At 42.1% G+C, this 12,867-nt stretch overlaps 1 long non-coding RNA gene across 1 annotated transcript in view; it reads left to right on the forward strand.

Annotated features, from left to right (window-relative positions):
* Positions 1-1,106: 1,106 nt before the first annotated feature.
* The window catches only part of LOC138569041 (uncharacterized), a 250,181-nt gene continuing 238,420 nt past the window's right edge, over positions 1,107-12,867 (forward strand). The window contains exons 1-2 of the long non-coding RNA XR_011303074.1: positions 1,107-1,191; positions 3,728-3,856. This is a non-coding gene — a long non-coding RNA (uncharacterized lncRNA). The remainder of the gene's footprint in view (positions 1,192-3,727; positions 3,857-12,867) is intronic.

A 12,867-nucleotide genomic window follows, 5' to 3' on the forward strand; every position in this document is an offset into this window, starting at 1 on the left:
CAATAAACAACAGTTCTAACTTGCTATTTGCTGAGTCCTCCATTCATTCTGGAGAAAGGGTTGTTGAGCCCTTGGGAGTCGGACGAATCCCCAGATGACCTCTGGTATACCTGGTATTTACACCAACACTTGTCTGGAGGCCCGGCGTGCGACCCTGTCACCTGCCTGGTGGAAGCTTTAAAAACACTGCAGCGTGGACCGCATGCATTGAGAAGTGTGGCAGTAATTGTGCAGTTGGCAGTGGATGGCTCAATCCGTATTTTCCAGACTCCATTGAGCTTGCATGGAGACCTGTTGTGCAGCCCTGTCACCTGTCTGGTGGAAGCTACAAAAAATACCTGCAGCGTGTAGCGCGCACATGGATAAGTGCATGGGTAAGTTTGCAGGTGGTAGTGGACGGCTCTATCTGTATTATGTGTTTCATATGATTATATGACGATCATGATCTGCATACCATATGATTATATGACATTCATGATCTGGTATTGCCCAGATCACGACCCAACGTGCCTGTGGTCGGCCATCAAAGAATAATTTTTCTAAGCTTCTTAGGAGCATTCTTGGACGCGTGCTCTTTTCATGCGCAGTTGGTATTCAAAGCAACAGCAAAAAAATGTTGCCACTGTGTCTGGTTGATATCGTGCTGCGACTTAGGTTTTGGGGTGACCATGCCGTGTCACTTTATGCATTATATTCATCAATTCGGCTTGATGGTTGTCTAGTTTGTTCTTATACAAACATTTTCTGTTACGTATGAGGGGACTTGTCAACTGGACTTGGTCCTGCCTCATATGCTGTCATACATATTACCACACATGTTATTAGACTTATACACCCGTCCAATCACACTCCGTTGCAGGTGCAGCCACCTCTGGTATTTGTTACGCCAATGAATGCCACATCAGTTGGGAAAAGGGGTTCTGCGACTTTGAAACACTTTTTCTTGCGTTTTAGTAATTTTTCAATCTTGATGCTGACAATTGCAATGCAATTGCACTTACAGTGAGATAAGTGCCTTACTTAGAACAAAAAACTGCTGGCGTCCGATTCGTTCTGTGGCTTTGGCTCCTCCCAGTCGCATACGCCGTCAAGCACGTTTCTCCAAAAGACCTTTATAATTGAGGCTTTTCTACTTCCGAGTCAGGACTTCTGCCCGATGCCGCCATTGGTTGCTACGGGCTACCTCTCAAGGTAACAATTATTTGGTATTGCGGACTCGGCTTCGCTGCTGTGTGTGTATATCTGATTCATGGAATTATTTGCGCCGAAAAACAGGGATTTGTGCGCCATTCTGCCTGCAAATCCCTGTTTAACAAACGGGGATTTGCAGGCAGAATGGCGCACAAATCCCCGTTTTTCAGCGCAAATAATTCCATGAATCATCTGTTTTGGAATGTTTGAGACTGTGTATACTTGAGGGCGTTGGGCCACTGGCATGCTGGGCGGCACCACGCGTTTAGACCGTACTTGGATGGGGTGAAGGCCATTTATAATTGCTCTCTCTTAATGCAGGACTGACGATCGTGTTTACTATCCTTTACACTATACGTGTCGGTGTATAGAATTGTATTTTATATTCGATAGTTGACCGTTTTGTAAAGCTGGATACGCAACAATTGTGGTCATCCTGCATTGCACAATAGTATACAAACTATTCTGGACTTTCCCTCAGTGTAGGACTGACGATTGGTGCTGCCATTCTCTACATTATTATATGTTAGGGCGCAGGATTGCACTTTGTACTTGATTATTGATCTCTTGGAATGCCGGATGCACAACATTTTTGTTCATCATACATTGCACAATAGTATTACAGCTATTCTGGGCTTCTTGACGACAAGCATGTTTGTTTTGAAATGTCCTTGGTGATTTTAGGAATTTCGAGGTTCTCCATTGATTGCTTCATTGATGCTTTATATGCGCCTTTCAAAAAAGAAGATGACTGCAGCTATATCCGTAATTGTAATGGATTATATACATGCAAGTAAGTGATGTAGCATGTATTTCAATCACTTTGCACCATGATGTTACCGTACAATTGTACATGCACTTATGCATTGATGGCCCCATTACACCTCTGTATACTTGCAGGAATAGTTTGGTGTCTGCGCAGTGTTCAATACGCAGTAGGAGGCGCCTTCTTGAAACCTCACAACTGTAGTTTCCAGGTGCAGCTTTTTCGTGCATGCCTCTCATGAGGCTGGATTACTCGGAGGAAGATATTATGATTACAGGTAGTAGCACTTTTCCATTGTGCTCTGCCTGTTTCCTATCAAGCTATAGGGTTGGTTTCACTCCACCCTGCATCACTTTTGCTTCACTCTAGGCATGGGCACCCCTGGGCCCCAAAGTCACTGTGGGACCATTTGACATTTATGTAAGTGTTTCCAGCATGGGGTGTTTTTATTATGTTATTTCTTGTCACCCAGGTATGCGAATGTTAAGTATTGCCATTAGGCGATTAGGCTACTACAGGTAACAATAATTGCTTAATCACATTGAATTGGTTTTGGTGTTCATATATATATATACATATATATATAGTTTTTACTTTTTCTCTTGTTGTGGAATGTCTTTTACCCCTGATGAAGACGTGGTGAAACAACACCTTCACGTCGAAACCGGCTGGGTCCTGTCTGAACCTTGGAAATGTTACAACATTAATAATAATACTTTATTGTGATATAATCCTAAAATTTGGATTTTACACAACATAGATATCTCATGAGACATACGAAACACAACATAGATATCTCATGAGACATACAAACATAAAATAGTAATGATAATCAGAACAATCAGGAACGACAGTACTACATTGATAATACAATACAATGCAATTAGGCAATACAATAAAAGCAGTATACATGCAATCAATGGAGATATGATAAAATATAATAAAATAAAAAAATCCATGAATATATAAATGTTGGAGTCTGATGGGAATACCACAGCTTTCTATAAGGTAGTATTTATCACCATGCATCGAAACATGCCATCCAGGCACTACACTTAGGCAGCTGGAGCAGAATAGGAAACCTTAGCCCTCTCCAGATTTGGAGATTTCAAAGCAACCCACCAGGCGCTCTACACATGCCTCCATACTAAGTTAATCCAGGAGTAAAGTTTTGACATGAGACCATACCCTAAAAAGAGCAAGTTGTAGACCCTTTGATTCGGAATTTAGGCAGCTATCCCAAAAGGCTTCCTCAGTGCCTCATAGTTATTAACCAATTTTCCAAATGCACACATATATGTTGGGCCCAATTTGGGACAAAGGGTGAGGACATGTCTAGTAGTTTGCAGCACTCCTAAGGCCTGGCAAATACGACTATGCCTGGACTCAATCGGCACCTTCACGTGGGAACCAATGATCGCCAAGACCGGGAGCTGGTTTGTCCGCAGCCTTAATAGGAACTGCCTCGCCTCTGATGCTGGGCACAAGAGCAAATAGGGCTGGGGCTTTCGATATCTATACATGACATGGAATTGTTACAACAATTAGTTATATTCCAAGCCAGAACAAAAGCAAAAATAGAAAAAAACACATCAATTATGATTTATTGCTTGTACTAAGATAAAATGTTTTTTTTATATATAATTTGATTTGATGTATTGTACAAATTTGATTGTTAAATTGATTGTGGATGTATGCATTAGGATTTATAAATAATTTCCTCTGGCATCTCCTTTCAGTAAATTGAGATTTGTTGATTCTCCACTACAGAGAGTAGAGATCCCCTGCATTTTCAGATAGAAGGATGATCTGGGAATGCCAGAGAAAGACAGGCATGCAAACAGCAAGCTGAGGGAACATGCTGACAAGAGGAGGAAGGCGGAGGAGTAAACCATCCAGGTAGGAGATTATGTGGTAGTGAAGATACCTAGGAGAAGCAAAGACATGATGCCTTTTCAGACTGAACCAATGACAGTCACAAAGAAGACGCTGTCTATGATGACAGCGGGTGAAAATGAAGAGGAATTACCAGGAGCTCCTTCTATTTCAGGCACTACAAGGGGCCACTGAGTAGCTCTCATTTAGGGAAAGATCAAAGAACGTGTGTAATGGGCTCAGATGCATCATATTTAGGTGATTGTGAGCTGTCGGACAGAGAAGCTACCATCACAGAAAGAAAAGCACATCTGATGAACAAAGAGCAAGTGCGTGAGTCGTGACCAACTCGCATATGGATAAAACCTACGAGACTAATAGAGGAAATTGGGTGATTGAACTATTTTGTTAAGAAAGGGAGGAGTTGTAATGTCATTGGTGGAGAGCTTTCACTGAGATATGTGGTCCTCCTCCTTATGTTGTCGGCGGGGCTGAGATTGAGGTGGGAGAAAAGGACGTGACGTTGTGGGGTGGAGAAGAGGAGTAGGAAGAAGTTAGTTAATAAAGAAGGAGTTGGTAATTCACCTGCATGTTGGCCTATTATTTGAGTGAAACCCTTGAATGGTAATATGTGCTTGTTCATAAGTCTCAAGTAGAAGACTTTTATTTTGTACATTAAATGGGGTAGCTTGGTTTAGTGTAGCATAAAAATGTATATTGTTGTTAGAAACTGCCGGATGTTTATTGACAGAGACAAGAAGTATGCAGCACAAAGAATAGAAAAACACATTTATCACATTTTCAGTTAGTAAGTTGGGTTCATACAGAACACATTTATCACATTTTCAGTTAGTAAGTTGGGTTCATGCAGTAAGTGAACAGTTGTATTTCTTTCTAAAAATGCTTTTGCATGCAGCATTGTGAGGTGCGGACAGATGTTGCTTGTCACACTGAGCAAAGGCATGGACCTAAATGAACATTGTGTTTTGTTTATATTTCAGGAGAATCTGACGCAGAGTTATAAATAGGAAACTAATCTATTAGCGAGAAGGGGAGACAGATTGAATTAAATAAAGCAGTAAAATGAATACACCAGTGAGGAGGGACGCCATTTGAACAGTCAACTATTCATTACCTGAATTGGTTGACAATGTGATTAGTTCTGTGAATTATGGGGATATTAGCCGATGCGGTGTGGTATGCAAATGCACCAAGCAATGCAATATATGTGGCTGTGTAATCGTTAGTGGAGTATTATGGTCCCAATAAGCCATCCAGGAGTCCTGGTGACGGGATAAAGCGTGAGCCCGATGCCATGGAATTGTATATGCCACGGTACGGTTGTGTTTAACTTTATTCAATAGTTCCACAGCTAAACATCTTAGAAATGCCATCACAAGCTTAAATACCTCATTGCAATTCTTAAGTACATTTATATTCCATAAATTACTCTTTTCTAAACCTTCCTGAAGAAAAAAACACATGTCATGTGGCATATGTTTTTTTGGGTGTTTCTGAGTATACATGGCAACGATTGCACTTATGGTCTTATTCCAAATTTAGTTAGTGATGAAGCGGGCAGGATATGAAATGCCACCTTTTTTACTGCTCATCCAAATTATGGGTTTTGTTCCCAAAACTGTGAAAATCTACCTGTTAATGGATGCAGTATGACCCATGCAGTATTATTAGTACGGCATGTTCCTAATGGAGTCCAATGGGGTTCCAAAATGGGCAAAACTACAGGGTCCTCATGACTAATTCATATGGACACTTACTGTTACCACATCGTTACCACATATAGTAATGGTTATGAAGCTTGGCAGTTTTACCCTGGGTAATATCCCCACACTAGCAAGAGTTGAAGACCAAACACTACATCAGTCCACATGACTCTTTCTGCTACTGTAGGATGGAGAGGACAGACTACTGTGACCTTTCAACTGCTCCTATCAGATAACACTCCGCCCATTTTTACAGGCTGTGTAAAACCAAAAAAAGGCAGTCCCAGATGAAAACGGAGTCTGCACTTCTCCCCTGCCCATTGCAACCACCAACTCTCTTTCTCCTGTCATTACATGGTTGTACAGTTTGGTCTGGGGATCGGTTTCTCTGTGCACTTTAAGAAGAAATTCTGCAATTTCCAAATAGGAATCCGAAGAGACAGTAAAACACTCTATAGATGTATGATTTCATTCTATGGAATCTGTGAACTAACATCTGTGATTTCTTAATATTTTGACAGTGGTCCAAGAACCGAAATAAAACCGTCTTGAAAAAAATGAATGGAAGTTTCTTTTAGGGGGGGGATTAATATGATAGATTGAGAGGATCACTCTTTATGCTAAGGGTCAAGAAAATAAATAGTATCTTTGGGGTAATAATAACCAATTGTTATCATTCACAAAGGAAGATGTTAACTGCTGTTCCATGTCAACAAAATCAGAGCGAGTGAGATTAACGAAAGTGATCTCATTATTCCGGACCTGGAGGCAAAAGGGATTGCAAAATATATTTTATTTCCCACGACGATTTCATCGAGGTTAAATACTCTGTGATATCACGTCCTCATAAGGTCAAAGATAATGTAAGGACACTTCCTGTGGACACTTCCTGTGAAACACTTGTGCACGAGCGCGATGCAAATAAGATATCATATCTTATAGGAGGATGATGCCAGATCCAATATAATTACAATTTCGATGGCATTACTGCAGTGTTCTCACACAAATCAACAGGATGTGCCTTTTTCACAAAGATTTGCACACGAGCAAACAAGGGAAGCCTATGGGCGCCTCAAGTTTGGCCTTGCACACGTGGATAAGAGATTTACAAAGACTTGCTCAGGGGTACCTCTGCTCCAGCCTTCCAGTTCACCTCAGTGTGAAGCTCAGAGAAGAAGGTGCACGTCTTTGTGACTCAGGTAGCATTCTCTCTTTGTCTGTCTCTCTCTATCTCTTGCTTTCTCACTCTCGACCCCCTTTTCTCACTCTCCCTCTGTGTCTCTCTGAATCTCTCTGCCCTCTCTCGCTCTTTGTCCTTCCTCTCTGTTTTGCTCTCTTTCTGTCCTCACTTTCTCTCTCTCTCCCTCCTCCCCTCTCATCACTCTATCTCTCTCTTTTCTCTGTCTGTCTCTTCGCATTCCCTCTATAAAACTCTCCCTCGCTGTCTTCTCTTTCACTCTCTTGTCATCGCTCTCTTTTTTGTGCTCCCTCTCTCTCGCTCTGTCTTTGTACTCCAATCCTTCGTTTTCTGTCTATCCCGGTCTATCTCCCTCTCTCTCACTCTATTTCTGTCTTTGTCTCTCTCTCCGTCACGGTATCTCTCTCTTTGCCCACTATCCCTCACTGTCTCTCTCACTCTTTCTCTCTTAGCATTTTTCTTTACGCTTTATTTCTACATATGACATAAAATCAGCACAAATAATTACCGAATCTCTATATAAAAATAAAAACATTTTCCAAGGTATCGAAAATGAAAGCGCTCACACAGCCCACAGGCATCCAGGCGCTGTTACAGTAATTGTTTTTTTTTTTTTTTTTGTCTTAGTTGCGTCTTTATAATTAAACACCCAGAGGTTTCTAAGCGCGGACACCGTGATCGAACCTGTGTTGCTTCGTGTCGTCTTCCGCTGAGCTATCCTCCCCGGAACAGTGTTTCCAATAAACTACAAGAACAAACATAATCACAGTAAAGCTGCATTAGTATGGACAAATATTAAAAACAGCAATCAAATGGTCGCCTGTGCTCATGCGATTTCTAGGTAAAACAGTATAACGAAAAAAAAACATATCTGTAGTACTTTAGGCTCCCAAGAGTTAACTTGTAGTGCACACGTTATTGAGTAATCTGTCGATTACCAGCTCACGTGTCTATCGTTCACGGCCTTACACAACCTTTTAAAGTATCGGGTTCTTTTTAAAAAAATCGGCCAAAGCGAAACCTATGTCTCTCTTATCGTTTCCTTTTTATTTTACTGAGGTGCACATCTTGAAGTATGAGTGGGCAACATAGACCATTTGACCCATAAGTTGTGAAGGAAACCTCGAGAGTGTGCACAAGCAGTGAGAACTCAGATCACACGTTGCAGTACTCACGACGTGCCGCATTTAATTCGTTGTTTTGATCCTTGTAATTTTGTTCATCCGACTTCCTGATGGAAGCTATCCTTTGCTTTCTGTACCTTCCTTTCCCCACAAGCAGTGCTTCAGTAGCTGTCTCGTCCATCAACTTATGCAAAACTGAGCACAGCCTTTTAGCATACTGTCTTTTTATTTTGCACTGTGCTATTTCTGTGTTACAATTTATCACTGGGGTTAAGGTGTGATAATTTGGTTTTAACGTGTCTTATTTTTAGGTGTCTTATTTCAGGGCTCGCTCCTCTTTATCATATGGATGTATAGGCATGTTTACTGTATGTAAATGTGTGTTTTCTATGTATATTTTATGCAGTTATCTGGCCAAGTATGTTAATGGTATGCACGCGGTATTCATCAAGCTACTGCCGATGAAGGCTGTGTGCGAGCAGTGTTGAAACTGAGCCCTACATCACCTTAGAAGTCATTTCATACAAGAAGTCAACCTGCTCAGGGCCATAGTGGAAGAAGGGAAGATTGAGGTGTACAGTCTGTAAAAGTTCTGAAAGCAAGATAATGGCGGGCAATAAACGTTGCCAAGGTTACGAAATCAGAAACGTTAGATCATGGAAGAAGAGAGAGGGACTTAAGTAAGGTTAGCACTTATATATCCTATGGTTTACTCATTGGTTGGAGGGCACAGGGGGTAAGAAGTGGGAGATCTATTGAAAGCAAAGGTAAGGTGCAGATATTTGCTGAACAATGTTAAAGCGCAGAACACCGCTCCGCCCCCACACCCCCACTCAAAGCTACTTCTGCAACACTAAACACATTCTGCAATGGCATATTATCTGCTCTGACACCCCCCCCTTTGCTGTCAAACTTCCTGTGATGACAATTGCTCCAGAAGCAGCCTGCCTGGGCCAGTAGGTGGTCTAAAGTGCGCCCTTTACCTACCAGTCGATATCGCGGGGGCATTGATATGGAATCTTTAGGATCCTTTAGATATAAGTGATCATATTAAAATGAGTAAATCTTCCAGGGCGCCGTGCCCTGATAATCTAGCCCCTATTACTTTAAAGCAAGACGCTTACCTTTGGTCCAACATCTTCTACATTCTTTTCAGGGAAATTCATTACACTGGCACATCGCCATCTACTTGGTGCTTATCTTACATCATCCCCATTTATAAAAAAGGGGATCGGTCAAATCCATCAAACTATGGACTGATCGTCCTTCTGGACGCCACCTGCAAGATCTTTGCACCACTGGTACTTAACTTGAAATATTGGTGGATAAGGTAAACATTTTGAGCCTTTTGCAAGTGGGTTTTCTGGAAACAGGTTGGTACTACCCTGAATGGCTCTATTATAGCGAATGTTCGCGCTTCAGTATCAATTGACGCTGCAAGTGGGTTTTCTGGAAACAGGTTGGTACTACCCTGATTAGCTCTATTCTAGCGCGTGTTCGCGCTTCACTATCAAATGGCACTATTGGGACTGTCTATATGGCATCCATGCACGTGTCCTACACATTTGATAGTCATGAGGCAAAGGCTCTGGTCCAAACTGTTGTACGGGGGGCTGCCCCCTAACTTGATAAAGCTTATTTCACTCTTCCATCATAATACCTAGGTACAGGGATAGGACTTTGACCAGAGCGATTAAGACCTTTCTGGGGCTAAGGCAGGGTTGCGTTTTAGCCCCACTGCTTTTCAACATTTATATCTCAGATATTGATTACGTGTGGGCCTTTACGAATTCTTACCCGGTAAGGTTAGCATCTCTGAAATTAAACTGGTTGGCTTTCACAGACGACCTGATGCTCTTTGATGTTCTAACTCATATAGGTCTTCAACGAAAGATAATCACTTTTTCCACCTTTGTGGAGGCTAACAACCTTCTTGTGAATGGAAGTGAATGAAAGATCTTCATCTTCTCGCGTAATCGTAAACCTAAAACAATGAGCTGGTCTGTAGAGGAATGCCCGACGGGAACATAGTCAATCTATTAAGTATTTGGGCTTTAATGTAGCTTGTAATGACTCGCAATCTGCCTTTCGGGAGCGTTTGAGAATGCAGTCCATGCCATTGATTTCCCAGCTAAAGAGGATTCGCTGAGGTTTGTGTAGCTTTTCCCTTATTCCATTTCAGAAGTTTTACCTTTCTTAAGTAGTTCTCCGGCTAATTTATGGCATGGGGACCATTTTGAATAATATGGGACCATATTCAAACTCCCTCCAAGGAATTATTTGGAAACGAGGTCTGAGCCTTTCACTTGCGATACCGAACCCTGTTATCTACCACAAGTTTGGTTTGACTTCAATGGCCGCGTTAATACTTTGGGCCAAAATGCATTGGTTTCGCAAGATCTTAGTACCTCCAACCAACTCTTTGTTTGTAGACTTGAATATCTTTTAAAAAATAGCTCTATTGCTTCCCTAAAGAAATTTGGTATGAATTTGCTATTATTTCTAACTACATTGTTTGATCTAATTAACAACCCTGAAAATGTAAAAAGAAAACTGTACAAATACAACTTGTGTGAGACAGTGGATAAAGCGAGCACTTATGAAATTCTCGAAGAATATAGCCACTTTACTAGGAAAAGGGCAATTTTGTCCAGATAAATTACTCTACTCCCTTTTTGGAGCGCTGGGGACATTTATATAAGATTTAAACTTAATCAACTCCCGACATTGGAATGTTTGGACCTAGGGTTGAATTGCTAAGAGTGATAGAATATTTAGACTGTAAAACATCTGACTGTGCTGAAACAATCAAGCACCCAGTTCTTTATAGGGAGGCCACAACAATGATCAATCTCAAGCTCTTGAGCCTCCCTAGGGAATATCGATCCTGTGAAGCAGATAATATTGAGTGGTCTGATTTGATGGCAGTTAATAGTATATCTAAGCTGCTGGATTTATACTGGATACTTTTAAGGGTATTTGCTTTGCTAGACTTTCAAATTCAATTACTGCTTGTCGAATCCCTTCTTTTATTGTGTTTTACTCGTGTATTTTACTGTTATTCATACTTTAATAGGATTGAATTGCTCTATATTTTGTATTTCGTATTTTATATGTTATTCACATTGTGATGTTGTTAATCTCATCGTGAAAATGTGTGAATTATTATACCAATTCACTAAAACATTGTTGCACATTATGGACTGGTGCACGGCGTTAGTAAGAGAAAGGGGCAGATCGTTTAGACCAACCCTACAGGCCACCAGTAGTGTGCGTGCACAGTGAATGCCCACACCTCGTCCTGGTTGCCCTCCTACCTGCTGCCAAAGGCTGTGAGGGGGCACCAAGGAATGATAACTACAGCAGTCAGTAAGTCACTTTTTAACATATGTAATTATAGATGCATCATTTCAGAAAAACGAAGTCCAATGTATACAAATAGCACCGTTGAATACTATAAAAATACATATTATAAAAGCATCTTCATACATTATAAAAGCATAACCAATCGCAGAAGCATATTTTCCCTCTTTCGACGAAACTTGTTGAGGGATTTTGCGACGTCCGTTCAGTTCCATTGACAGAGCAACATCCGTTGTGTTGTTGATCTTAAAAAGTGAACCAGCAAATTAGATCTCAGTCTTGTTACCGTGGTGGAAAAACCACCATAGACTTTTCCGGTGGATTGGTGAATGCCATAGTCCTCTGTCGGCACCCCACAAGGAAGAGAGAGTGAAAGGAGGCCCAGGCAATGGGCAGCAATCAATGCCTTTTATTCTGAGGTTTCCATCTACCGCACCTCACAGTCCTGCTCGCCACACTAACAGCCCACGGCCCAGCCACTCCATACCAACTGCAGCTCAAATTCCAAACCCTGCGCTACGTCCGTCCGGTATGGCCTGAGGAGGCCGGTGGCCGCATGGCACGCAAGGCATGGCTGGAGCACCAGCTTGCTCCCACTACACACTCTCCCCCTTAGACAACTAAACTCAACACAAGGGGCCTCATTATGAGGTTGGTGGAATGTGGTTCTAAAATCAGCAAACACAGTGAGTCAGAGACAATTCAGTGAGCGCACAACAATAATAACAGTAGTTTAATAACCAGACACATTGTGGATCCAGGAGCACATAATAGTCTCCAGGTTCCAGCGATGCACTGCTTGTTTTGCTGTGCCAAAGACCATTGATGGAGAGACAAATGCAGTTTGCATGAAGAAGGAATATTCACATGGGGCAATTCGATAGGTCTCTTCAGTTCCAGGCATAATGCCTGTGACTAAAAACTGGGTGCAAAAGTGTCAATGTTCCAAGAGACGCTGCTATGGGTGTGCCTTGGACTGTAATGGGCGAATGATCAAGCAGTTTGAAATGTTCGCAACTGTATTGCACCAGTCTATGATAAATGTTCAGCTAGAGATATCTGTAGGATCAGATCCATAAACACACAGTGGTCATCAGAACGAAGAGGATGACTAAGAGATGATAGCAACAGGGTCCAAACCCAGCAGGTGCTGGCATATCAGTCGGTGCAGCTTTCAATCTTTGCCAATGCACTAATACATCTGGGACGTGCAAGTTGCCCAGTGGCCAGATTCAGCAGTGTGTTAGTGTACATGAATATACTGCTTTCCGGATCACTTGCCCTGTGTGGCCCTCTGCGGGAATACAAGGCATACCTTCTCACAGCTGAGTGGTGAGGTCCAGTGGAGTCAAGCATTGGATATGGTATGCAAGGAGGGGCACCTGAATCCGGGTGGTCACCTCCAGGGCCTCCATTTCCTGTTGAAGGAGCCTGAACAGCAGCTCCTGTAGAGACCTCACGACAGTGAAGAAACTGTGGAGTTGGGGGTCTTGGCTCAGAACCTACGCATACATGTGCACCGGGAGCAGTGGAGTCTGCTTCCATTGTTGCTCTTGGATAGGCTGAAGTATTGGGTTAAACTGGCACTGGCAGGGCTGGGGCAGTGGCTGGAGCTCCGGTGGGTGA

The sequence above is a fragment of the Ambystoma mexicanum genome, chromosome 2q (assembly GCF_040938575.1).
Source record: "Ambystoma mexicanum isolate Mex_15411 chromosome 2q, UKY_AmexF1_1, whole genome shotgun sequence".
Classification (NCBI taxonomy): domain Eukaryota; kingdom Metazoa; phylum Chordata; class Amphibia; order Caudata; family Ambystomatidae; genus Ambystoma; species Ambystoma mexicanum.